We start from the raw sequence: 27,223 nt of genomic DNA, 5'->3' as shown, positions 1-27,223 counted from the left end.
AGTTTAATACATCTTTTATTGTAAAAGATAATGATCTCTTGTCATAAGATTGGTAGCTCTGTTATTAAGATTGCCTAACACTTCCCATTATAATATCCTATTTCCAAATCTGCTTAGAAACTTCTCAAGCATAACTGGGCCGAAAAGTTATACATGAAGAACCTTCAGATCTGTTATTGTTTCAGCCAAAACACTTAAACCAATTCCAAAAACCAGCACTTGAAGGAAAAGAGCATCTTAGAATAGAAAATAAATCCAAAACTGACAATACTTTCTCTGGAAAGCTTTCGCACCAACATGCTTTGAGGCTGGGATTTCACTCTGACTGTTGTGTCAAGGATGTGCATTTTGTCAGTGTTGTGACAACATCAACACAGTTGTGCTTGTACATTTTGGGGAACAGAAGAGAAGATGCACGATTTCCAGCTTACGGGATGTATTTTAGCTGCTAAAACATCTATTGAATGTGATCCAGTCTGGAATTGAACAAGATCTTACTTCCATTTTTAGGTGCACAATATGCTGAGCTAAAGTACCAGAAAATAAAGGAAGCTGTCTAATGCTTCCCAACGTCCCACTACTGCGTAACAGCATTATAGAAGTTATTTGGACCTAACGCAGAGGGGACAGGATTAAACTCATGGAGAAGAAGGAAATAAAAAAGACAGTAGATTAAACAAGAGTGGATGTAGTCCAAACATGCACAAAGTTCTGAGCAACCTGACCTAATGTTAGCTCTGGCTCTGAGCATGGCGCTTGGACCAGATGCCCTCCAAACATCCCTCCCAACCTGAATCATGCTGCAATTTTAACAGTGGAAGTGGTGGCTGCCAGGAGGGCAAACGGAGATAGCACTGAACAGGGCTAGGATGACTGAGCTGAAACTCTAAAGAGCGCCAGAGAGAAAAAGATACAAGAAAGATAGGGATCACAGAGTGATGAGACTGACAGGAGTTGTTCACAGAAAAAAATCTGGAAACCCATAGCACAAGTACTAGAAACAACAAATCTCATGAAAATCCCAGTGAAGCAGGAGAACTGACTGGCTGATCTCAAACACTAGAGGAAAATGAGCTAACGAGCATAGGGTGAAGATAATTTAAGGAGACACTACAAAGTAGCAGAACTGGGCAAGCTGGGAGAGGGAGCATCTCTGAATGGCAGGAAAGACAGACAGATCAAATTAGGAGCTTAAAAGGGCATGAATTTAGATTGGCTGGAGTATCTTCCTAACACAAATCACAACCAGCTAAATGGGATAAGATTTGCATACAGTAGTGTAGGTAGGCAGAAAGTAAAAGGTGTATTGCCAGGGGGTGGGGAGGGGCAATGAAAGAGTCTTGGACAGTCAAAGCAGGCTTTTCTCTAGAGCTTGTCCTCCATGGTCTGCAGATAACTGCAAAACCCTCTGCACAAGCACATGGATCATACTATCTAGGGCTGATCCCTATAAAGCATGACAGAGTATTATTAGATACCACTAGCTCAAATAGCAGAGGTCTGCCTAGTGAGTAGGTTCCAGACCTGCTGATATGATTGCAATTATTATTTTTAACAGCTAGGAAACAGCACACAAACTACATTAAAATAACTTCATCGAGTAAACAGAATTAAGACCTGGAGTATGGAAATAAGAGCTGAAGTATGCTATGACAGCTTAATTGCATGGCCATTATCCCTTTTCCCCTTGTAGAATCCTTGCCAGAGTCACACTTACCAGGTCACTATTCAGTATTTTGTTTTTTCTTTCTCATTTGTCTCCTACCTTAAAAAAAAAAAGAAGAAGAAGAAGAAAGAAAGAATGAAGAGCACACTACTGAATATAATTCTGCATTGAAAGCAGGAATTGATTTCCTCATATGCCTTTGTAGAACACTCATCATGTTAGATCATATTGCTGAAACAGTCAAATACCATATTCATCACAGTGAAGGAAAATGCTTATTAAGCCTATTAATAGATATGATATTAAGTAGTTCTGTCCTTAATCATATGCTTTATTAAGCTCAGGTGCCTGATCTGGTACACATAAGAACTTAGTTTCTTTCTAACTATGTTATACAGCAAATGATATGTTCAAAGACCAGCTTCCTCTGACTTCAGGCCCAGTTGTGCCTGCTCAGTGCTTTTGTAAGTCAGTTCCTACAGTACTGAGTGGATACACAAAAAAACTCAAGAAAGCCACTGATGTTGATCTATCAAGAGTTTTAGTTAGCTTTACAAACACAACATATCAACTGTAAAGCAGAAAAAGGATAGAAATACAGTATACGCCCAGGATTTAGATGCCTTCACCAAGCGAGAATAAAATCCTTTCAGGCTTCTGCTTTATTTGCATTACATCTCAAAATTTTGCAAAGGAAACAACTGTTCTAGAGATAAAGCTTTATTACTGCCCAATCTAAACCAACTCCCCAACAGAAAGGGCAAAACAGTTCTGAAGAAAGCTTCTCTAAGAAAAAAGAACTACAGTTGTATTATTAAGGACTGTATTTTAATATAGACACAAAAGGTAATCAAACTGTGGTTGCTTCTTCAACCTTAATTCTGGCATTTCCTAACATTTGAGGATTTGACCTGAAAGCCTTAAAATGTCAATAAACTGCATGCAATGTCAGACTATTTCACTTTATTGCTAGGAGTAACACTTCACAAAAAGAGTGCAGACAGAGGTCAACTAATTGCTGCAGAAGCCATTCACACCTATTTCCAGTGCACTCATTAGCATGGTATCTGAGCAACAACAAAGTTAGATTAAGCTACCAGCATCCTGAAGGCATCTTCCTTGTTTTCATGCCAGAAAATAAGAATAAATTCCTGCATTCTACACACTACTAATAGCTGAGCCATTCTTCCCCTACAAAACACACAGTTCTGCAGAGTGTACATTAGAGAAGTTAAAGTCACTGCAAATATAGAGTTCTAACTTTAGACAATACTTGCTCACTGCAAATATATAGAGTTCTAACTTTAGACAATACTTGCTCAAAGCCATATGTCAATTAACTAGTTTGATGACTTGAGAGTCATACAACAACGAATGTAAATCACATATCCCCCACTTTGAAGGAAACCAAGTCACTGAAACAAGATTTTGTCTGCATCACCAGATATTCCAAAACCACCCATGTTGTATCACAACCTTGTCTACAGTAGTAGTCTACAACCAAAGCACACATTTCAGAAAGGGTTCAGCTTTAATTGTCAGTAGCTCTAACTTGAAAAGGACTTCTCTTTACAGATAGCTTCATACCTACATCACTTTGCTGGAGACAAAAGCATCAATTTACTGATGCTTTCCATAAGATATTGTATTTTGTTTACTATATTGCCAACTGGAGGCTCCCTTTTTTCACAGTTCTGATTTGTTCCCTCACTGAATGATTTTTAGCACAATGAAACCATTCTTCTGCCTACTCTTAGAGGTGCATTCCTATGCATTTCAGGAGGAACACCACCATACCAAAATGCATGTTCCTTTATTATCTCTACTTTTAACCAGAGATGAACAAAACCAAAAAGGACCTGTCCCACAAAAGGTGCGTGTTGTGGCTTCACATTAATTGTGCATATACCATCTTCTCCAAAATGGCTTTAAAGGCACTCTGTACAAAGGTCCCCACAGTTTATGGGAGATGACTTAAGTTGAAATTGTGACTTAGAAATCATTTGTTACCCTTAAAACAGAAAGGCAATATTGTATGACCTTTCAGTTAACAAAAAACATATGGATTAACTATATAGCCCTAAAAAGACACAGCAGCATATCACATCTCCAAAACAAAAGCGGGGGGGGGGGGGGGGGGGGGGAAGGAATGGCAAGAATACTGTTTCACTGTCTTCATATTTTATTCAAATGACACTTCTTGGTCTACATCCAGCCACGATATTATGTTGATTAGGGCAAAGTGCGGGAGGCGGGAAGAAACTGTTTTATCACTGTTTACTCTGTTTTAGAGAAAAGGCTGCAACACTGCTGGGCAGGGCTAAACAGGATGCTTATGTTTCTCAACTAATTCCCCCAGTAAACACCACCTCCTTTGCAAAGCCTCAGTTCAACAGCATAAGATAAACTTCTGTGGCACATCACATACATTATCCACTAACTAAATTAATAGTGAAAACAAGGGAGCTTGTTGTTCCTCTCCCAGACAGACAGGCAACATGTAATCCCAATAAATCTTCCTTGCAAGAATTTGGATCTTTCTTTTTTTCCATCCTTTGTTCTCTTTCCATTAGTTTGTTAATCCGTTACCTAATTTACCTTGGAATCATCCTTTAATTGTTAATAGCGGAAAGAGTCTGGATTCATGTGCTGAGCTTACAAGGCTCTCTTCTATTCTTACCCTGGCTGAATTTCTACCCAGTGTCAGATCACAGAAGGCAAAATCTACTTTTCTGCAACTACCTGCCACTACCACAAAGTCTGAACAAGACTTTCCTGCCACATAAGGGGGAAAAAATGCTGACAGAAAATAGGAACAGTAAGGGGAAAAAAAGAAAGGAAAAAAGATTAACAAGTCAGGGAGGAACTCAACAAGGAAATGCATTTGGTTACTAGATACAAAAATCCCTCAGTCCAAATGGAAATGGTTTATCCCGGAAGCATTTTGAAATTATGGGAAATAACAGACACAGTAGCGCTGCACTCTTCTCTGTGCTGTCCCACAGCTAAACCTGTGTTGACTGGGGAACCTCATGCTGCAGGAAGGCAACAGCCTGCCTTCCCAGCCTACAAGCACTGCAGATCCCTTTGCTTAAGAAGGGCCTACAAGTTTGATACCCCCATCTCTGATCCTCAGTAAAAGAGCTCCTGGTCTCCCATGAAGACACATATTTAAGCAGTGTCATATAAAGGAAAGATTGACTTTTTTCTTTTTCTTTTTTTTTTTTTTTTTTTTAAGATATGAAGTCAAACAAAAAGCAAGTATCAGATACAGCTTTACAGGTAAAATGAAACCGAGAAGGAAACTACCCTTCATCAGAAACTGAAGCAAGGGTTTCAACTCTGCAAAAAATAAGACTATATTCTGTTTATATTTGACTTACTGTAGAGGAATACAAAGTCAGAGCACCTTCATTGGGACATATGGTGAAGAAGTCTTTGTGATAAAATTTTTTTTTCTAGTACACGTAGATCAAAAGACAGTTTTTAATCTTGAACAGACTTTGTCGCACAGCCACTTTTTTTCACATTAATCAGCACACTAGATTGCTCAACTTCTTAGTCGGCTTTGTTCTGCAATTCCCTTGCCAATTGTGTGGTATAAATACAATTGTTATCTATTCCCAGTCAAATGTTCTTCCACTATTATATGATTGAGGGACAGCTCTTTTCCCTACATAAAGGATTTTGATAGGAAGGAGAGAACCCAAACAGTACATTTTAACAACCATCCTCATCAGTCCACACCTTCACTTATTACACAGAATTATCTTACAGATACTCAGTCACGGCTTTGCTAAAACATTCACTGTCAAGGTACACTCAGATTCTGATACAAAGAAGAGCCGCAGCACTGAATCCGGGTTGAACATATGGCGCCCAATTTCTCAGGTCCTAAGAAACAAAAATCACTGGGAGAAAAAGTAGTCTTCAACAATCTGATTTAGACAGAGTAAAGCCTTCTATTTCCTAAAAAAGGATTTAAATGTTTCTTCCTGAGAACGAGTCTTGAATGATGATATTGCAGATCTGCCAAAATATCCTTCCCCTTATCCAGTTTAAGTTCTATGCACTATGTACTTTCAGCAAAGGAATTGCATGAATGACAAATTTAGGCATGGTACCACCAATACTCTTATTCTTTGGAATGCAACCATTATTAATCATTATGCTGCAAAGAAAGATGCTTATTTGTCTGTAGAATCTAAGAGCAGACAGCTAAATTAAAGCTATTACATATATAAACAAGGTGCAGCAACAATAGTACTGTGGTGTTCACCTATCAAATAAGCTACCCATACAGCACTGCAAAATCCCCATAGCTCAGCTAAAATCTTCAGTCCAGGACTTTCCACCTGAACTCCACAGCATTCAGTAGATCCTTCTGAAGTCATGGACCACTTTGCACTCCTTACAAACCATTTCCTGGAAACATGTATGGTAAATTTGTTCCACCAGAAATCACACACAGTGCGCTAAGCAGTATAGTATAGGAATTACATTTCCAGCATGCTGGACAATCTGGTCTTATGGAAATTATCTGATCATTAACTGAGAAACTTAAAGTTGATACTCCTATTTATTGAGATTATGTAGCATCAACGACTTACAGTGAGAACAAAGCAACAAGATGCTTATTTCAAACAGTTTCTCCAGAAGGGTAATGTCTCTTGCTGAAACTGTTCTTCAAGCAATAAACAGAACAACTGAAGGGGACAGCCAGGGACTCTATTCTCTGGAATAAGAGCTGCCTTATGGGAGCAGCTAAAGGACCTATGGAAAAGTGTTTGTTTAACAGTAATTTATCTCAACTATAAATGGCAACAAAACAGAACTGACATAGTCCACAATTACAGCTTGTACTGAACAATAACAGGATACTTGCATTAACAGTCGTGCTCTACTTAGGAAGCAAAAAAACAAGTAATTATACCAAATTGAATTGCTACAAAAATTTATTTCTGCAAGGTGTCCTTCAAACATCTTGCTGAAGATATCATTAGGGGATATTGCTGGCCTCTAAAGAAAGGAAGTTTTAATGCCTGAGGAAACACCTGTGTAAATGCAATTTTTACTTAAGCTCATTTCATTAGGTCTCTGTACGAAGTTGTTTTAGGTTAAAGCAATTCTTATACCAGCTTTCTAGTCTGGTGTGATATCTAGATGTAAAGTGAACCTGTTGGAACTCGCCCTTCAGAAAAAAAACCACTCTTCTATGGGTATTTTCATCTTGCAAAAGGCAATTACAATTGCAGTGTTTCAGCTGCCTGCCCAGCAAGATACTACCAGTCATCTAACAGGTGACTGAGTTGAATCTACAGATGATATATTTAAGAGTAGAAAAGCCTACTGTAACCTTTCCTGTAAAAATAAGTAATGGAAGCACTCCTACTTTTTCTTATTCCATGGATAAACCTAATGGTGAGGTCAAATGGTCTCTTAGAAGTATGCCACAACTTCCATCAAAGTAAAATAAAAGAATGAGTCAAGGCCCTCCTCACTTACCTTAATGATGAAAAACTTAACAGTGAAATCACAAAGGACATCCTACAGCTCAGCTATGAGGCTCTTCTTGCTTCTCTGAATTCTAGCTGACCCTTTCAAGAACTCAGAGACTATCCCTGAGTGGTATAGGCCATGCACACAACAAGAAAACTTGCAGTGGAAGCCTGTAATACATCAGTTACATAAACATCTATACTTCTCTTTAGATACCTTCCATTCCTCGTTTTGGATCCTTCAGCCAGCACGAGAGCGTGCTACACTAATAGAAGAAAAAGAAGAGCAAAGCCTGCCAAGAAAGGACGAGCAATGAAAATCAAGTTGCCACAGTGCCTGAGAATTACCAGAAATGGATATGAAACAACTACAGACCACTGAAAAAGACTATACCTTATAAGCAAAGACTCTTCCATTGATCTCATCAAGTAAAGAATATCCTTACAATAAAGTCTGGGATGCTAAGGTGAATGTTAATTTACAGAATTTTGGACGAAATCTGTGAATCCCTAACTATCAGTAAGTGACCACAGATCTTGCATAATAACTTATCACAAAACTCAAAAAAAAGAAGATAAAAAGTGCCAAAGTGTCTTCTGAAGTAACCTGTAAGTGAAAACTTAAGAAGAGAAGACTGAAATTCTAGTTCAAACAGCAAAAACATAGGGAAGAACTGAGGGAAAGTTGTTTGTTTATTTGGATTTTTTTCTAGTTAGAGCACAGCATATCTGAGATCTGATCTATATATAACACAAAAAGGTTTTGATTTTTCTTTAAAAATCATTTCATTGTAGATTTTAACACCACATTATTAAAAATGAACTATAATTGGACTAAACCACAGTCAAAACTTCTGGTTCAGAGAATCAAAAATAGAAGGAATTCCACTCTTGGCAAAAATTAGGAACATTATTTAAAAAACAAAGCTATTTTCTAGGTACAGATGCAGCCTCTTCCATAGTCTTGCTACAGCAAAAGAAAACAGTCATTGCTGAAATTCAAGTCCAACACTATTAAAAACAACCAAATCTCGAAGGCTAAAAGTAACTTTTTACCTTCTTGGTGGAAGTCTACCTCCATGTGCAATTCAGATGCATTTAGCAATATAATATCCAACATCATTCTTAGTATCTTGAAGTGTGTATACACGCTGATTCGTTCAGCTACACATCTTCCATCAGTTAACAGAGAAGGGACAACGGAAACTTAGAGCTAAGACAAATGCAAAAAGAGAAAAACTAAAGTTAACTTCCTCATGGATAGGCCAGTGTTAGCATGAACATTTATGTTACTACTGCAAAGAACAGTCTTTGCTGACGCTGAGAAAGAATCAGATTGAGTTGCAGCTCAGCTATAAACCGGACATCAGAACAAGAAGAGTGGCAACTAAATCAGGTATCCATCAACTTGTTCTAGTCAGGCATTAAAATTTATTCTACCAGGCTGGTATGTGGTGTTTAAGACACAATTCAGAAGATAAATCACAAAGCTAATTATGGATGTCCAACTGTGGGCCAGAGTAAACTGACCCCCATAATAGAGACCATGACCTTGGCTAAAGGCCATAGGAGGACAGCAGTGCAGAACAGTGCAGTTGCACTTCAGAGTTCAAAGACCCTTCTTAGCACTTTCAAAACAGGATTCAGAAGTCTTTGGGAAAAGATTTAGACCTCCTACTTTGTTTGCCTGGAAAGGAAAAAAATACCTTTGTGAGGGACACTTTAGTGAGGAGCAGAAAATCCCGAGCAAACTGAAAAGGAAAAAAAGGGGAAAAATCACGTACCCATTGAACAAACTTAGGGGACAGATAACATTACAGCTCCTGAAGTTTGTTTTTGTCATGGGGAATAATACCAAAACGTTCTTAAGGAATAAGAAAGCTTAAGCACATTTTCCTTCACAAAAGGCTCTATGCAGCTACCAAAACAACTCAAGGACTTGTGTTCTTTCATAAACTGATAATAATCACACAAAGCAAATCTTCCTAATGCACATATTACTGTTATCTGGGAATCCCATGGCTAAGGAAGTTTTAATGATTCATTTACTAATACAGAGATTAGGATTTGTATACATTATGAAGGTAAACAAATACATCTGTCAAATATCTTCCGTCTTCCTGAACCTTTGCTGGCATAATTAATCAAAATCTGATGACTGCTCTACACAAGAAATGTGCTATTTGGCTAGCAGATTTCAGGGAGGGTAAGAGAAGAAAACTACATGCACACAGATTTGGACTCCCCCCTTTAGAACTAATGATCTGATGCCCTCAGACTCAAAAAGAGCTGACAACATGAGGAAAACAGGCAGAATTCAGAATTTAGTTCACTTAAAATATGACCAATAAACAGTTTATCCAACAAGAACTTTATAAAGCAAAATTGAAACTGTCATAGTTCAATAAAAATGCATATGGGAAAGAGGTCTCACAGAAGTCTTTTCACTGGACTTGTTTTTAGGAGTAGCATTATTGCCATCATGCAAAAGAAAGTGAAATTTTCATTTCCTGGTCCAAAAAGGCCTAATTCGCATGCAATTAAAAAAAGTGTTTTCTCAGCTTTCACAAACAGTTTTAAGAATGAACAGTTAAGAGTTCACAGTTAAAGAAGGGTAAAATTTCAGGCAATTGTTAAATGACACTAGATGGCCATCGTTTTCATACACGCAAGTGGGCAGCTGAGAACCCACGCTCCAGCTCCATACGAATACGAAACCGAAAACGTCCTTTTCCTGTGGATGCAGCACAAAACATTTCACTAGATTCTGAAATACAGTTCTCTGGCTGACAAAAAAGGATTTTTTTCTAAACCCAGAAGTTGAAATTAAGATTGAGAAAAACAGTTACTTTAAAAGAAACAAATTTATGACTGATCGACCGAGTTAAATGCTGCAAGATCCGTTTCCTGAGCTGCCCTTTGCCTTTTTAAAATAAGGCTGTCCTTGATGACAGCCGAGATAAAGCACCGATCGGCACCAATGCCAACTACAGTATTTTACCAGAAACAAGATCCGTTGTGCTCCTCGCGGGGAAGCACAGCCACCTTCGCAGCAAGAGTCCACGCAAGGGCACGAGGGCTCCAAATTCTCGTCTCCCTGCTTGGCAGCAACTGCCGGCTACCCCCGCCCCCGGCACGGCCCCGTCTCCCTTCCTGCCACAGAGCCCGGGAGGGAGGCGGCAGCAGGACACCTCCCCTTCGCCCACCTCCTCCTCTTTCGCTTTTAACGCGGGCCCCGAGCCGCCCCGGCAGCGGCGCGAATCCCCCCCGCGCCCACGGCCGCCGCCGGCGCGCTCCGCCCGGGCCGCAGGCGAGGCCGCAGCGAGGTCCGGGCGCTGCTCCCGCGGGAGGCGCGGAGACCGGCCCCCCCGCGGCGGCCCCTCCGCGCACACGCCGCCAAGCGAAACGGAGCCCGGCGGCCGCCCCCCGCGCCCCGCCGCGGGACAGGCCCCCGCCCGCCCGGGGAGCCGCGGGCAGACAATGGACGCGATGACTTCACCCTCCAGCAATGCGCGGAGCCGCCGCCGCCGCCTCCCGCTGCCCCGGGACGCCCCGGCCGCGCCGCGGGACCCGCCCGGGCTCGGGCCCCCGCCCCGAGGCGGCTCCAGCATGCGGGCTCCTCCGCTCCGCTCCGCTCCGCTCCACCCCCCGCCACACTCAGGGCGGCGGCGGCGGCTCCCGGAGGCCGCAGGCGGCGCCCGCCCCGCGCCCGCTCCCCGCCGCCGGCCCCATCCCCAGTACCTGCGAGCCGCGGGAGGAAGCGGCCCCACTCCGCCCAGCCCCACGCAGGAAGCGGCGCCGGGAGTGTGTGTGAACGAGCGCCCGGGGCGGAGGGGGCGGCGCGCCCGGGGCGGGGCGGGGCGGGCCCAGCTGCGCGGCGGCGCGGGGCCGCGGCAGCCCGCTGAGGAGAAGGCGGTGCCCGGCGGGTGGTTTCCGCGACGCGCTGAGCTCACGCGCACGGCGGCGGCGGCGGCGCCCGCCCCCGCCCCCTCCTTCTGGCCGCCGCCCCGCGGCCGTTGGGAAGGGGCGGGGCCGGGCGAGGCGTGCCCGCCGCGCAACAGTGGGCGCCCGCCGCCTGCCCCGCAGGGCGCCGCCGCGCCTTATGCGGGCGTTTGCGCCCCCCCCCCCCCCCCCAGCGCGTGTCGTGGAGCGGGGTTGGGGCGGCCCCGGCGCGCGACGGCCTCCATTTCGCGTGGCTGCGGGGGGCGCTGCCGAAGGCGGTTATTTTCCGTGCTGCGGCGCCCGGAGCCGTTGCGGCGCGGGGAGGCGGTGGGCTGCCGGGGTGTTTCGGTGGGGTCGCGCAGCTGAATGCTGATTCGCTCGCGGGGATGAGAGAGCGCCGGTTTCGTGCTGTAAAACACAGACGCTTCTTCTTTTCAGCCCCCTTTCTTGCCATTTAAAAGCTAACCTGTTTCGGGATTTGTCTGCGAAAAATCCCAACTTTCTTCCTCATTGTGTGACCCTGCTCTCTCCTTGCTTAACTGTAGTCAACTTTTTTGGCTCCCTGGACTCACATATTCAATAGCAGAAATAATCACTTGCTTCTGGTTTGTGCTGTGCAGCTTGCCTGTCCTGTGAAATAAGTTGTGAAGGTCAAAACGAACAGGACCCCCTATGTCTGCAGCAGTATCTTGTGAGCCCTCTGCCCCCTCGCGCGACGGGCCCGCTTTTGTTGACCTCCACTTGTGGGCTGACTCTGAATGCCTGTCCTCTACTGTAGCTAAAAAAAATTTGCATATATCAGTATTGCCTTGGTTTAAATCGGGTCCCGTTTTTTCTTTCTCAAGCCAGCTACTCATGCTTTCTAGCGTCATCTCTGGTTTCTCCAGAAGTGGAATTTATGCTGGTACTTACAGGTGAATAGCAGTGCTTCCATTAAGCTGGTATGAAACCCTGAAAGCTTGCTCTGGAAATAATTACTACTTACCCAATCTGCATTTAACATGTGCAGATATTTTAAAATGAATAAAATGCATCATGCTCGTCCTGTGGAATTTACAATGTTCAGTATGGTGAACGCTTACGCATTCACTTAATTTTATTTATGTGCATAGTTCCATTTAAGTCTATAGGACTATTTGCAGCACATAAAGTTAAGTGTGGATGTAAGTCTTTCCATAGTGAGATACTTAATCGGAAATGTCAGAATGGGTGATTACAACAAACAGGGAGTGGAAGTGGAAAATGAGGGTAACTGCAGTAAGATTATCCTGGAGTTTTGGTATGTTGTATACAAATCACGGCAGTTCCTTCTTTGCTTGTTAAACTTAGTAGCTAGGTGAGTTACTTAGGCTCCAGTACTACAAACACTTACGTACGTAAGTCACTTGATGCATGTAAGTAGTCCCATTGTATTCAGTTGGATAAGGTATACGGAAAAAGATTATACATAGCTTTGCAGGATGGAGTCTTGCATGCTGTTTTATGTATGAAATTTGGTGTAGAGAAATAGAGAAGTGAAATTCATAAAATGAGGGGAGAGAAAGGAAAGGCAAGGGTGGAGCTGAATGAAGGAAAGAAGAGGGAAATAGGAAGATTAGGGTAATGGATGCCTATCGTATGATAAAATAGATGAACAAAGAATGGCTAGAATTAGACTAGAATGGGAACAGCAGACATTTTTAGTAACTTAAATGTGCAACTGCCAATTACAATAAAGCGAACAGCAACAACAAAAGCAAAGCAATGCAGTAATGTGTTCGTTTTCTAATTGTCCAGCGTTCAGCAAATCAGTAAAAATATTCTGAAATCTCTTGGCTAGTGCTGCAGAACAGGAGGGGCATGGAGTCCAGGTGTTTTAAAATTCTGGGTAGTCACTGTGGCGTCAGATGGCTTCTCCTTGAATCAGATGAGGGATGAAATAGAAACCTCCAGCCAGCAACTCCCCTGAGAGACATGCAGCAGAGAGCCTGCAGCTAAGTAGGTGCCTTTTGACAAAAGCATTCAAAATAGTCAATTAGCAAAATACAGAAAGCACAGTGAGGAAGGAGAATCCTTTGCACAAGTGGTGCACAAAAACTGATAGAGGCTTGCTCTGATTTGTAGGGAGGATATGTTTGCTCGCCTGCTTGCTTGTTTTTTATTATAGAACAAGATGACAAAGAGGTATTAAGAAAAAGTAGGGGCTGTCCAAACTCTTTAATAGAAAGGAAATATATCATGCACACTGCATTTCATGAAGCACACAAGATTTATGAAAACAAACAAGCCTGGCTTTCCACAACGCTTTCTGGAGAACATCTGGGATTGAAACATTCTGTCTAGATAGCTGTTTTTTTAATTCAGCTGCTGGCAGGAAAGTACAAAGTGGTTCATGAGAATACAAAAGTACTACCCTTAGAACGAAACATCTGGTATGTTCTAAAAAGGCCTAAGTGGACAGAACACTGTCAAGCATGGAAAGGCAAAAAAATTGTATCAGCATGAAGAGAAGAGGTAAGCCGAGAGGACTGAGAGGTAAAAGTGCTTTTTCTCTCAGTGGTAGGGAATGGAGAAAGGATGTGACATGGATAACGTTCTCTTGATTTAGAGTATCCTTCACATAATCTATACTTGCATGGACTTCTCGTCTCAGTATAGTTTCAGTATTTACTTACGAAACAGTACTATCTCACATAAAAGGGTACTGTGAAATACAGTCCCTTGGCCCCAAATTTCATGTGTTTATGTTCTTTCCTCTACACATATACTGGAAGAGTATCAAATTTGATAGGTAGATGTTTCCATCTCTCTGATCCTACATCTGAGTCCCTCTCTGAAATTTGTTTTTGCGTATTCAGCCATTAGCTTAAACTTAAAATGGCCAAAACCAAACTCTATTTCTAAAAACCATTCCACAGTTCCTGCAGCCTCTGCTGTCACGCCTGGTCTCCAATCCCTCAATTTTTAGGGGGAAAGGGACATCCTCAACCTCTCTTGATTTGTGTCCCTCACCTTTCTCGCCTCATTCTGAAGAGCACCGCTTGTTTCAGGATTCACCACTATCTTACCTTCTCCAGCTCATCTCTCCTGCTAAAGCCTTTTTTTTTTTTTTTGAGAGTTTCTTTTTAACACCCCTCATTTTACTAATCCAGTTTACAGTGTTGCCCCACAGAAAGCTGCGTTAGCACAAAAGCCATGACAGAAAATTGATGTGGCCACAGGAACAGGTGACTAGAGTAAGGCAGAGAACTATGTAGATCAATTTTGCTATTCAAGAAAATGTAATGTGGAAATGTATTTTGACATGCACCTGAGGAATAAAGGATAAGAGCCTTTCATGGACTAAAATATCTGTAATATCCACTGATAGCAAAACATCTCTTTATACCAGGCATAAATACTTTCAGTAAGGTACATGCGTGGAGAAATAGACAATACTAATAAATATCAATATATAACTGATAAACATATTACATTTTAATAAGCTAAAATACAAATTACACAGAGACAAGAATAGGTGTTGAATTCTCCCAGGTTTCTGTTTCCCCTTCTCCCCCCCTTCCCCAAATCGTTTGCCATTAGCTAATTGTCATCATCAATTGTATTGAGTGTAGTAGATTAAAAAATGCATACCATGGAAGAAATCCAGATTAGGATTTTATGAAAAGGCAATATGACCTTGAGGCTAAAATGAAAGGATATTTAAGTACTGGGGCATCATGATGACAAGCACATTTTAAATGCCTGGAAAGACGGATTAGTGTCAAATGGAAGTAGATGAGGTAGATAAAACCCTTTCTCAATGATCCATGTTTAAAAGTGGCAAGATATCAGAAAACAATGTGCAGAGCAAGAGCTTCCAAATTCTCAGCATGTCAGTAAAAATTAAAGATGAAGACTTCCATAGCCATATCAAACATCTCAGATATCTTAGAGTTATATCATTTGATCTAATCAGTATTCAGAAATGATGCCATGTTTCTGCAATAGTCAATAAAGAAAAAGCAAGAGTGGAAAATTTAAGATATCTAGAACTACAGGCCCCAGAACATGCCTGCCCCAAGAGAGAAAATCTGTTTAAAACAATTAAATATGTTTCTTTCCAGCTTTTTCTCTTATGAAACTGAAAAGGAAGACTCTATTGTGTGAGGGCTTGATACCACATTGCCTGCTATGGTCAGACCCCTACTGATTTCAGCAAGCTTTTTCTAAGTAATGAGCACAAGTTGGAGCCTATTAAATGCAGAATTCAATTACAGGAGGGAGCCCTTGATTTTTAAAGTTTCCCCTCAATAAATCTAATTGTTGCCGAATTTTTTGGCACTTCATGCTTATCTCACATGGTAACAATGACAATTGGCCGTATGAACATTTTTTTCATGGCACAACAGACTTGATGTAATTGATCTAAACTAGAGAGACTGGGCAACCAGTTAACCAATTGATAGTTATGCTAACCATATGACATCTGAATTTAGATGGCAGATTGTGTCTTATGCCAACTCCTGGAAGCTGTTAATCATATAATGTACAGGGGGAAAGGGTAGCAAATCATAAAGTCCATCTCACTACAAATACCAGATTGGCTCTGCAGGACACTTTTGATGATTTATAGAGAAAGATCTCATTAATTGTGTTCAGGTTTGCCAGTACTGAAATCCCACAATGTATGAGATATGCAGAGTTTGCTTGACATGAAGTACTGGAAATAAACAACGTTACGCAAAGTGTATGAGTATAGCAACCATCCGTATTCTTCTGTGGGTTGGTGCCAGATATTGTGTTTTGATTATAAGCAGTGTGTAGAGCAGAAAGGAGGGAATTGCTCTTCTGTTACCCTGCAAACATTTTTTAGAAATCAAAAAAAAGAAAAATATTTTCTAATTTGAAAAAATTTAGAAATCCTTTTATCATCCCAGTTCCTCTAAAAGGTACTAGACCTTCACATTTCCTGCAGCAGAGGTAGGCCATTATTAAACTTTTTCAATGTAGATGAAATGATATTTGGGCTTTTTTTTTTTTTTTGGTTTGGAAAATCCTTTTACTTTTTCAAGATATCGTTTTGTAATGCACAGATTCTCCTAGTTTTTTAGAGACATATGCTTCCCCCATCAAAAAGACAGAATAGAAAGATTTAGATACATCTAGGTGCCTAAAATCGAAAATGTTCCTCTAAAAAGTCAGATGTCACTCAAATTGTAAGGCACCAGAAGTCTGCAAATGACCCATTTATGAGCTTAAAATACCTTGGACACGTAAAACTTCTCTTCTAGACATAGCACTTAAGTTGTGGAGTCTATTCTGGAAGTTAGGTGCCCAAAGGTGAGAAGATGCAACATGTGCATGTGCTACCTATGTCCTTTCTTGGATCTAGCCTTCTTTTTACGGTCAATTGCTGTTACTCTCTGTATCCTCAGGTACATTTTTATGTTTTCTTAGGTACAATTTTTAATTTGGTGGAAAAAGCTAAATAAGAGTTACATTGTGAAAAGCTGCAGACTGTCATTTCTGTTGCACAACGCTGTTTCCATTCAAGTCCCCTGGGTTTTCCCTCTGTGTTACTCAGAACAGACTGAAACTTCTGTTCTTCTGGTTTGAGAAGTTATGTGCTTAGTCTCTGACCAAAGGTGAAATTGTTCTGTAAAGCTTGAGCAAGAATGTTTCTGCTGTTTCATGTGTGAGAAGAGTGGGGCAGTAGGGTAGGGGGGAAGAACTGCACAAAGGTAAAACGCTTGAGTTTTTTTAAAATAGCTTCTTTATAAACATCTAGATGTCAAAAGATTAAAGTTATGGTGGAAATAGCCCTGCTCAGGAAAGGCCTACACTGTTTCTAAAGTTTGTCTCACATCAGCTAGTGGTCCTTCAAGCATGAGTCCATCTTATGCAGAGCCAAGGAACATGTAGATTTGTCCTTCCTTGAGGAGTTAGTGTCTGCTCAGGTTTAGCTGTCCTCAGAGTCCCAAACAGTGCATCCGTACTCACATATTAACACACTTGAAGGCACCCCAAAGTCCTTGTCCACCGGTTGCCCTATTACTGCATAATAGGGCTTGGCAATGCTCACCTGCAGTGTATCTACAGGTTCCCTCACAAATAAACCTGGATGGTGGGAGGAGGGAGCTCTTGGTGCCCTTGGAGGTCCCACTCAATGTGTGCTGTGGCTGTGGTCTGCCACAGATGGCACAGTCCTCCAGAAGTATTGCAGCAGGCCTTGAGGCCTTGTCCCTCTGCATGTCCTCATGCCACGGGTAAGTGTCATCCCTCACTCACATGCATTTAGCAGAACATGTCATCAGTGCAACAGTGCGGGGCCAAAAGGAGCCTTTGTCACTGCCTCCATGGGGTGTGAAAACAGAGCGTTTCCCTGTGGAAGCACCTCATGGTTGCTGGTAAGCTGCCTTAAGCCAACCGCGAGGAGATCAGAGAACCTGAAGGCAACATGTGTTTGCATCCAGAAAGCCAGCTGCCTGCCTGGACAGAGTGAGAAGGAACTACTGGGCAAGCATGACACCATGCGACCCACTGTCCCCTGCAGTTGTGCCAGCTATGCAGATCTAGCATGGGGCACGTGTCAAACAAGGACAGTGAGGGAGGTGTAGCCTAGGCTGGACCTGTAGCTTGCAACCTGTGACTTTCCTGTGGCCACAAGGTCTGACATCTTGTCAGGGTGCGGCCAGTGGCTCCCTGGGGGCCAGCAAGATGGGAGCTGAGTGCAATAACAGCCAGCAGGGCCAGGACTCGCCAGCCAGGGCCAGTCCCACTGGCCCACAAGGGAGCAGGGCAGCTCCAGCATCTGGCTCCACTGTGGGGACAGGGACAGGCTGAGGCTGGGACAGGCGTTCACCTGTGGGTTGAGGTCCAGCTCAGTGGGGCCACAGCCAGGCAGGGGCAGGGCCGTGATGGGGCTGGAGACCAGCACTGCTACAGTATAGCTCAGGAGCTCCTGATCAGGCCCATTAAGGCTTGTTGGTGCCCTGAGGGCTCTGACACATCCTCTTGAAGAGACGCAGTGTGGCTTTGCCCGTCCCTGACTTCAAGAGGTGCTCACACAAGCAGAGCTCTGGTGAGAGCATTGATGTGTGCTATCACATTGCTGGTGGGAAAGGACAGAGATGGGGATCAGTGAGGGGTGGCTGCCTTTGGTCCCTGCTTAGGGGCACATAGGGTCTGATACAACAGCTACAGCTCTGGTAGCCAAGAAATGAGGAGCAGCAGGACGCAGGATGCCTGTGCAAGGAGAGAATTCCAGAAAAGTGTCATCCTTCCCTGGCCTCGCCAAGGCAGAAGGGCCATTCGTGGGAGAGACTCACTTGCTCTCTGTGGGGAGCAGCAAACACAGTTATACCAGGTTGTCTGGCAATTTCCGCTTTCAACAAAACATCCGACAGCCACGACTGCTGCTGCCCGAGCGCTGGGACATGACCAGGTTGCTCTGAGGCAGCCCGGTCCTCACTAGTGTCTGCAGGTGAATTCTGCACAGCACACACAGCTACTCCCCTCTGCACACTGAGGCCACTGCCAGGGTGGTGGCTTTACCATGAGTATTGCGATTGTGACCATGCCTGCTCCCCTGCCAACATCTCTGGCAAGTTTGCTTCTTACTGTGATTACTCTCAGTGTGACCCTCACGAAGCAGGAATTGTGGCATTTGTCCCTTGCCCAGGAGTCTCCTCAATTGTCTCTCCTTCACCAACCTGGCAGGAAGCAGGCCTTGCAGACTGCACCAGAGTGAGGTGGAAACCGCCTTGATCCCTCACCTGAAGCTGACTGCAGATGCAGGCCAGTAGCAGAGCAAAGTGCCATGGTCAGAAGAGCACAGCTCCACCAATCTCTCTGATAGTCCCAGGACTTCAAGCCCCTTTTGAGATAGTCATTGTATAGAGAGTGGTCAGTGACTGCAATGTCCTGAGATTCTTCAGGAAAGGTACATAGGTAAATTTTGGGCAGAGGGCTCTAGTTTTGACTGATTGTGGGCAGCATATCAGGACATGCCTGGTTTTGGCCATGATGCAACATGACTGGAAAACAACTGCTGGTCTCAAATGCTCTTTCCCCTCACAAGCCAGGGTATTATCTGAAGTAGCCAAAGGTTTTCAACCCAAGCGTCACTCAGACCAGGCTACAGAGAAAGAGAAATATCAAGGAGTACCATTAATGTAATGCCTCAAACCTCAGAGGGAGATCGGCTGCTCCCCTTCCTCCTTTTTATTCAAGCTGATAGTGCATCCCTTCATCCTGCAGTCTAAGCTGGTGCTCACAGAAATGTGCAATGTGCAAATGTGTCTCTTGGGCTCAGACCTGGCCCTTGACGCCTCTCCCGGATTCTTGGTCATGTAGCTCATGTATGACTTGCTTTGGAGAACTTCTCCAAGCAGTGCTGCCAGGATACAGTCTGCAAAGGTTGAGCTGAGCCTCTGCATCCATACACCAGGTTGCAATGCCTGCCCTGTAGGCACGGGTATCTGCAGGAGCCATGTTCCAGTGGGGACCTGGAGGACAAGGACATCATGGTAGAGTAGTGGCAACAGAGCTACCTCCAGGAGTATTACCAAAACCTGCAGACCCAACCTTGTTGCGAATCCTTCTTCCTTCATGTGCAAGGAAGGAAGCTGAACTGGCAGATGATCCATGAAGTGTGTGGCTTGAGACTTCATGTGCAGCCCCTGGGAGCTCCAGGCCTGGAGAGAGATGAAGGGAATCTGCCCCACAGGCGTAGTCCTCTTAGGTCCGTATCAATCAGTCTGCACACTGAGAGGGCTTATGAAGGGCCAGAAGACCATGAGAGCACTGTGAGAGTCCTTTTTTTCTTTTAGTTTGCCTAAAGACCAACTTACTTCATGGCTAAACAGGCCTTTTAAATAGCTTTTTTCAACCTGGTAGTATTTTGTTGGAGATTGAAGTACTTCTGTGTACTTGCTATCTCCTCCCTGCATTCTTGAAGTCTTTCTTGGCCTGCACAGGGACGAACCATCTCCTTTACTCAGTGAAAGAACACATAGGTTCTGGACCCACGAAAGGCAAGAAATGAATCCCACTATGCTTATCAGGAAGGTCTGTGTTTTTTTGCTATTTATTAGCTAATTAACTATGTAGTGAGCGGAACATTTCTGGGGATATCTCAGATTGGCTGCAGCCCAGAGTATCTGGGAGAGGATCAGCTGTGCATGGTTGAGAATGGGCAGTGGGGCTTTATCCATAACAGCTTCCATGCTGACATCCTTCTGAATCAGCTACGGGATAATCCTCTGAGCCACGTCCTGCAGAGTCACATACAGTTCAGTCTCTGTATCATGCTCAAAAATATAGGACTAGAAAATATACTATGCAATTTGTACATGGAAGAGTTTATATGCGTTTGCACTGGTGGCAAAATGAGGAAAATGCTGTTAGGTGTCTTCTTCTCCCTGGTTTCCAACAAAGTCCCCAGGAGTGGGCCCTCCATCCAGCCTCCCTTCTGCTCTGCTACACATGGGCTGATGATACAGTTCTTGGACAGTATGCCCGCTTGGCCTGTCCTTCTCATAGAAGAAAATTGAATTAATTTAAAATATGCTTTAGGCCACAGTTGTTAATTGCTAAAATTAAGTTTCCTGAGTTAGCCTCTTATTTTTTTTCATACCAAAATTTACCTTCTGTCCCTAAGTAATCAATGCAGGAATCAGTGGATTTGGCTTCTTTGAGGACTGTGCCTGCCTGTTACAGACAAGGTTTGTAGGAGGTACTGTGTGTGTTGGTGTTGCTTCCTTTTTTTTTTCCTCTCTTTTTTTTTTTTCTGTTGGCTTGTCTTCATAGGCTTTCTTTCCCCTTGATTCCTTTCTATTTTTGCATTAGATCAGCTAAACACATGACACCTAAGACTTCACTTTCCTGCCCCCCTACTGTGCTCAATTCTGGCCAAGAAATGCGAACAGAGATTTCCTCTCACCCAAAAGCAATGAGTCATAGAATTTGGATGATTAGAAGGAAGGGTTAGAGTTTCACCTGCCTTTTGGGAGATCATTTTCTCCTTCAGATCCTATTCCTAATCCTTTTATACCCATTGCAGATGCAGTCTGGCACAAGACCAGGAGAAGTGAGTCCTCTCTGGAGGTTGCAGTGCTACTCATCACTTGCTGGAGGGTGTTTCTGCACCACACTCATCCCTAAAGGACTGGAGCTGGGACCTGACACTGAAACTTGTTCAATTTTTTTTTTTTTTTTTTTTTGGTTTCTTATTTCAATAAAGGTTAACCACTGAGATAGTCCAGGTTTCTATTTGAAGCAACAAAAGGGCAGCCATACCGCTCAGTGAGCAGGCTCTCTGATGTTGTTGGGGGCTTTATCTGTAATGCGGGGTATGTAGATGCATCTGGGCTAAGTCTAAATGGTTCAGCTGCATGTGCAACCACAGAGCCCAGTGAAGAACATGAGCTCACCAGCCTCCCAGGCCGAAAATGCTCTGTGCTGCTACAGTTTTGGTGGTCACAGTAAGTGACTCTGTTGTGATCTTCAGATCCCGGACTTGCTATTGCTGCTCAACCGTTCTGTCCTTCACTTCAGCTGGGAATGCTGACTGAATTAAAACAATGCCAGGATGATGGGTTTCGATTCAAAATTATTCCCTGTAACAGGAACTAGCAACACAGATCTCTGTTCATGCAGGGATTTTTCTCCAGTGCCACGAGTGAGTGTCTTAAGCTTCAGATCACCCCAGCTCACCACCTCCTGAGCTGTCCAATCTGGGCCCCGCAGTGTACGATCTGCCATGATCAGTGACTGGAATTCACACCCAGATGCTTAACTGACATTTACCAAAGGCTGGAGCAGTTTATGATTGATAAGAAATTCACATAACTACAGGTGTGAAGAAAAGAATGAGCAAATGATACAATTTACCCTTCCACATGTGTGTGCAGTCTTCGGCAAAACAATTCCTCCAAAGCCTCTCAGATTGCCCATTGCTAGAGATGGGCCTCACTGGAGTAATTACCTCAGTCATAATGACAGATACTCCAATGCCATCAATTTAAATCCTTTTTAATAGTGCTGAATTACAGCTTGACAGCAGAGATCTCATGACACACTCCTCTTTCTGATTCTCCACCTGCCTTGTGACAACTCTATTGCTTGGTTACATGAGAAAAACAACATCATTGTCTAACGGGAAGACAAAATGACAAAAAACTTACTTTTATGCATTCTTTGGATTCTTTGCCATCTTCAATTTGTTTTCTGTATTTTTTATTTCTTCTTCTTACAGGATTTCACATTTATTGGGACTGCATCTTCTTATTGCTTGCAATTTCCCACTGCTCTGATGCGATCGCTTTCTGGTTTGCAATTTGTATCTGTTTGCTGCTAGATGTTAAAATCCAATTACATCCTTAGCATTTTATGAGAATACAATCTGCACCAGTGAAACACCTCCCTAAAAGTAAGTTTAAGGTAGTTGTCTAAGGTATGGCGGGATGCTTGCTTATTTTAGTTTTGTTGACCAAAAAAGAAAAAATCTAGGAAGTCTCCAGCTCGTGAATTGAGTTTCTATTATCTGGTAACAGGAATGCATGGAGACTCTTTTTCCTTTTTTACCACAGTGAGACTGAGCACCTGGAGCCTGAGCACCTGAAGCTAGAATAGGAAGGATATACCATACTGTTCTGAAGACTAGAGATACTGAAAATAGTTTATATTTTGACAATGAAATCACAGGTTAACATAAGTACTTTATCATATACCCAAAGGGTGCCATTTTCCCATGGCATATTGTAGCTTCATGTCAACTGGTTGTCTATGAAGAAGTTGTATGAATCACCTTCTGGCTGTGTCTGTCTTTGTGCTTTCAGTACAGAGAAAGCACAGGTTATGAGCTTAGCCCATCTATAGACTATATCTAAGGTTAGGTAACATGGTTCCCTTCTTTCTTCCTCCAAAGCACTACTAAAAATCTAGGTTGTAATTCTTGTGGAATTATTTGGTATAATAAACATTCAAACTTAAAAGCAAAGTGATATAATTAGTCAGTGATGATAGCTTACATAGTTTAATTTGCAAATGAACTCTCATCCCATTTCTAATTTTAAATGCATTTTTCAACAGCTGGACAATTTCGCTAGCCAGCTCACAACAGACAGCTGGAGGAAAGTGGTGAGTGCTCTTTGCAAGGATTTTTTGCTGTGCAAAGATGTGAGTTAGCCAGTTGGTTAGCTTTTATGCCTCTTTATTGCATATGAAGCCTTGATTTAATGTTTGTGCAGTACCAGAGCTGTGTAGGGGACACTACAGTCAAGTAAAAGGCATTGGGAGTGCACCGTATGGGGTTAACTCATGTCAGGACTAGAGGAGGGCTACATTAAGCAGAGGGAGGAAGTACAGGATCACAAGTCTGCACCACACTGAACTGTCATTACTACCCTTTTCAGGGTCACTTCTCCCGAAGGAGCCAGGCTGAGATAGAAAGCTTACAAAGGAGTTAGGGCTCCCCCAAAGACCATTTGTGTCTACTTCACGTAGGGCATGAAGGGCTGGCATGTGTAGGACGCAGCTGCCATGGGCACCCAGACCCACTGGCTCTGCCTTTTCAGCTGTAGAGGTGCTCCAAGCCAGCCTTGGAGAGCAGTGCTATGACTGTTCGGCAGTGAATAAACCAACAGTAAGAGCTTTTCCATCCCTTTGGTTACAGCCAAGGCTTCAGGGGAGCGAATGGTTTAAAATTAGTGGACAGAATACTACTCAGGAACATCTGCTCTCGTGCTTCATCACATTTCCAAGTCCAAACCCATGCTCCCTGGACAGAAGCCAAAAAAGAATAATTCTAAACATATTGTTAAGAGAAAGAACCACCCTCAGTACCGATAGGTTAGGAAGAGCCCAGAAAAGAATGTGTTAACATCCCCATAGCATTCAGCCCATAATGGCCTGTTTTCTTCCTTCCTTACTGCTAAGGAAAATATAGGATGCATAAATAGAAATGCTGAATATAGACTGCAAGAGATTATTTTAGCACAGTATGAAGTAGTGATGCCAGTAAACCTGTAATTTCAATACATATTTTCATTGCAAGAACTACTGTTCTGTTTATACACACACACACGCTACATATATAAAACAAAGCAGCAATAATGTTGTCAGCTCTGGCCATCTCAGAAGTATTTCCGAATTCTGGAGAAGATGAAAAACTGCTGCATTCAGCTGAGAAATGAGTTTAAGCAAAATGCCTAGAGAAAATAGATTTTTATCTATAGAAAAGGGAAAATTAAAGGCAAGTGGAACTTCACTGAAGTATGCCCTGTTTTGAAGAAAACAGAGAAGTACTAAGCTGCAAATCTAGCTGAGCTTAAAACAGTTTAGCAGTTAAATTTGTTGAGCTAGTTTAATTGCAAGAAGAGTAATCCCAAATATATAAATATTATAGTTCTAGAAATTAGAATGGGCAGTGATGGAATAGAAGGCATTCTTGTATTAACTGTCAAAGAAATAGTCACAATAATTCATACATGGAACAATGTGGCAGGGAAACACAAAAAGCCATTTTGAACAGGAGTTAGTCAGGCCTGAGGACTGCCTATGGATCTCTCCATGTTACGATGTATCAATAACTTATTTTTACACCAGTTAATAAAACTAGTCATTTGGTATACATCTAGTCCTGCCGCCATTCTCTAGAGCGAGGACAGTTGAAAGTAACTGCGAAAGACAGTTTTTGAAAATAACTGTGGAAGGAAGACTCTTTCCTTCCCCTCTTTCACGTGCACAAACAGGCCTGGAGGAGAGCGCTGATGGAGTTTCCTCTCCACCTCTGGGGAAAGCGTGGAGCTACGCCAAACGACTTCGCTGGAGCTGGCCAGAGCAGAGCGCTGCCGTGCACCTCCAGTTCTCCGTGGTTTGGGTCGCTTCCCCGGCTCTTACATCCCTTCTAGTCTTGACAGGGCTGACAACAAATTTAATGAGATGATTATTTCCCTTGGTGTTTTGCAGGTTCTTCCTGTCCCTTCTTGTTTTTCAAATGAATATTCATGCTTGCTAACATCTTATCCAAAAGGCCAAGACTTTGGTACGGCTTTGGAAATACTGCAGGCTGTGAGCCTTTAAATCATTAATAGAACTATTAAAAAAAAAAAAGAACTACTCCTTATTATACTCTACTAAATATCCTTCCTGGCACAACTAAACATAGTGTCTCAATATCAGAGAGCGAGAACATTTTTTCTTCAATCTGTCTAGAAATTTCCAACTGTGGTATATGGAGGGCTGCCTGGTGGTCCCCATAGACTTGGCTGATCACATGCTACCGGCTCCTCATCTTTTCCAGCTGCTAATGTCTAATAAAGGCAGGGGAAAAACGGTGTTCCACAGAAATCATGACTATGACTGCCCCAGGGGTATTATGTGAACGCGAGCTGGAGAAAAAATGGTCTCCACGACCCTGAAAGGGAAGGGAGGCAGCGTGTGCGAGACAGGCGCTTCATTACACTGTGACCTACCATGTGAAAGTTGTCTTTTAAGTCCTGCTTTGATTAACCACTTCAGGGTCCCCGCGGTTGTAATACATTTATACAGCACTTTTCCTCTAAATCGAGGACCGCAGGAACTGCCTGTAGAATAAGGTGCTTAGCTCCTGGGGCAGGGCCATTTCTCTGCTAATGCAGGACTTTTTAATATAGTCTTACTCTTAATCTAATTACTTGTCCAGTGTACTTTTTTTTCAGTCAATACAGAAATCAAACAAAACTCTAAGCTGTGTGAATAAGCCTGACCAAATGGGAATTTTCTCTGAATAAAGACCTGGGCTTGGCCTCTGAAGAGCAGTCTGTGTAAACATGAGTGTTTGGCTCCCTTGAAAACTGCAGTTGTATGGAAATGTCACAAGAATACATGTATCTGTATTTAAAGAAGTGGGGTTTTTTTGTCTGGGTTGCTGAAAACCACATGACTGAGGTATTTTTCAGTGCAGCTGTTAGAGATGACTCCAGAATAACCTCCTTTACAATCAAAGGGAAGCATGGAAAATAACAGATCGTCAGATAAGAGAAAAATCATTTATAGCCATGCTTAGGATTGTTTTTTTGTTTTCAGCAGCGCGCTTGGGTCAAGCACTGCCCTCGCACCTGCGGCACCAGGCTGTGGGCCGAGAGCCGCGGGCTGGCCTGGCTCTGCGCGGGGTGGCCGGGCTGCCCGGCCCGCGGCGGATGCCCCAGCGGCCCCACTGCCGCTCCCCGCGTGCCCACGCCGGCCACCGGCGCTGCCAAATCACGGCCCGGGCCCTGGGCACGGCCCTATTTAGTGACATTTTCTCTCTTTCTCTCCTGTTTTGGGCTCTCCTCGCTAGAACAAATCCCCATCTTGGCATGTCCTTAGCAGGACAAATGCTTTAATTTGGTTGGAATAAAACAGAGAAGGGAGAAAAGTGAGTGCCGACTACTGACAAGCAAATAGCTTTTATTGCAAAAGCAAACGATGTGAAAAAGCATCCTTTGGACGAAGGGTGTCGGAGGCAGCTCAGCGGCCGTTCGCACTCAGCGCGGCACTCACGGCCACGCTGCGGGCGGTTGTCACCTCCTGGCGCAGCTGCCTCTGCCGTGGCGGCGAGGGTCAGGGCGGCTGCAGGCGCTGCGGGAAGGGCAGCAGCTGCGTCTGATGCCACCCAAAAGCCGACTAGCCCACGAGCCCTGGTGTGCGCCACTGCAGGCGTTTCCCAGCGTGGCTCTTCCAGCCCTCGGCAGCCCCAGGCGAGCACGACCTCGGCGCTCAGTGTTCACTTTGCATTTTAAAACATTGTTTTAATTCCCAAACCATAAAAGCTAGAGATCTTGCAGTTTTGAAAATGAAAGAGAACTGTGCAATAATGTAATAGCTTTTTACAGGAGGCGATGGGCGATCTTCTGACTACAGCAGGGCTGCAGTGAAGGTAGAACACACACAGGCACACAGGAAAGAGAGGGCAAAGACAAAGAAAACCCATTTACTTTTAAAGTCCTGTTGGCAGCTAACATAAGATCAAATTTTAGTTTTTGAAAAACAGTATGTTTTACCAGGCAAAACCTTAATGAGGCTGATTTTTAAACAACTTAGCACAATTACGTTGATTGCAAGAACAATTTGGGTAATTACATGTGGAAATGACCATAATTAGCCAGGAATGAGCAAGAACCTTGCAAATATT

The 27,223-nt window shown here is 43.3% G+C and overlaps 1 protein-coding gene across 9 annotated transcripts in view; it reads right to left on the bottom strand.

The window, feature by feature from the left end:
- The window catches only part of RNF19A (ring finger protein 19A, RBR E3 ubiquitin protein ligase), a 58,672-nt gene extending 47,562 nt beyond the window's left edge, over positions 1-11,110 (bottom strand). For 2 of the 9 annotated variants that reach the window (XM_064507662.1, XM_064507658.1), the window contains exons 1-2: positions 10,906-11,110; positions 8,221-8,377 (exon numbers count right to left, since the gene is read on the bottom strand). The gene's annotated coding sequence lies outside the window, so the exon portion shown is untranslated. The other 7 variants (XM_064507663.1, XM_064507661.1, XM_064507660.1 and 4 more) reach the window with 6 other exon arrangements.
- Between the last annotated feature and the right edge of the window lie 16,113 nt (positions 11,111-27,223).

Source organism: Dromaius novaehollandiae, chromosome 2, assembly GCF_036370855.1.
Source record: "Dromaius novaehollandiae isolate bDroNov1 chromosome 2, bDroNov1.hap1, whole genome shotgun sequence".
Taxonomy (NCBI): domain Eukaryota; kingdom Metazoa; phylum Chordata; class Aves; order Casuariiformes; family Dromaiidae; genus Dromaius; species Dromaius novaehollandiae.
This window is presented reverse-complemented; position numbering and strand designations above follow the sequence as displayed.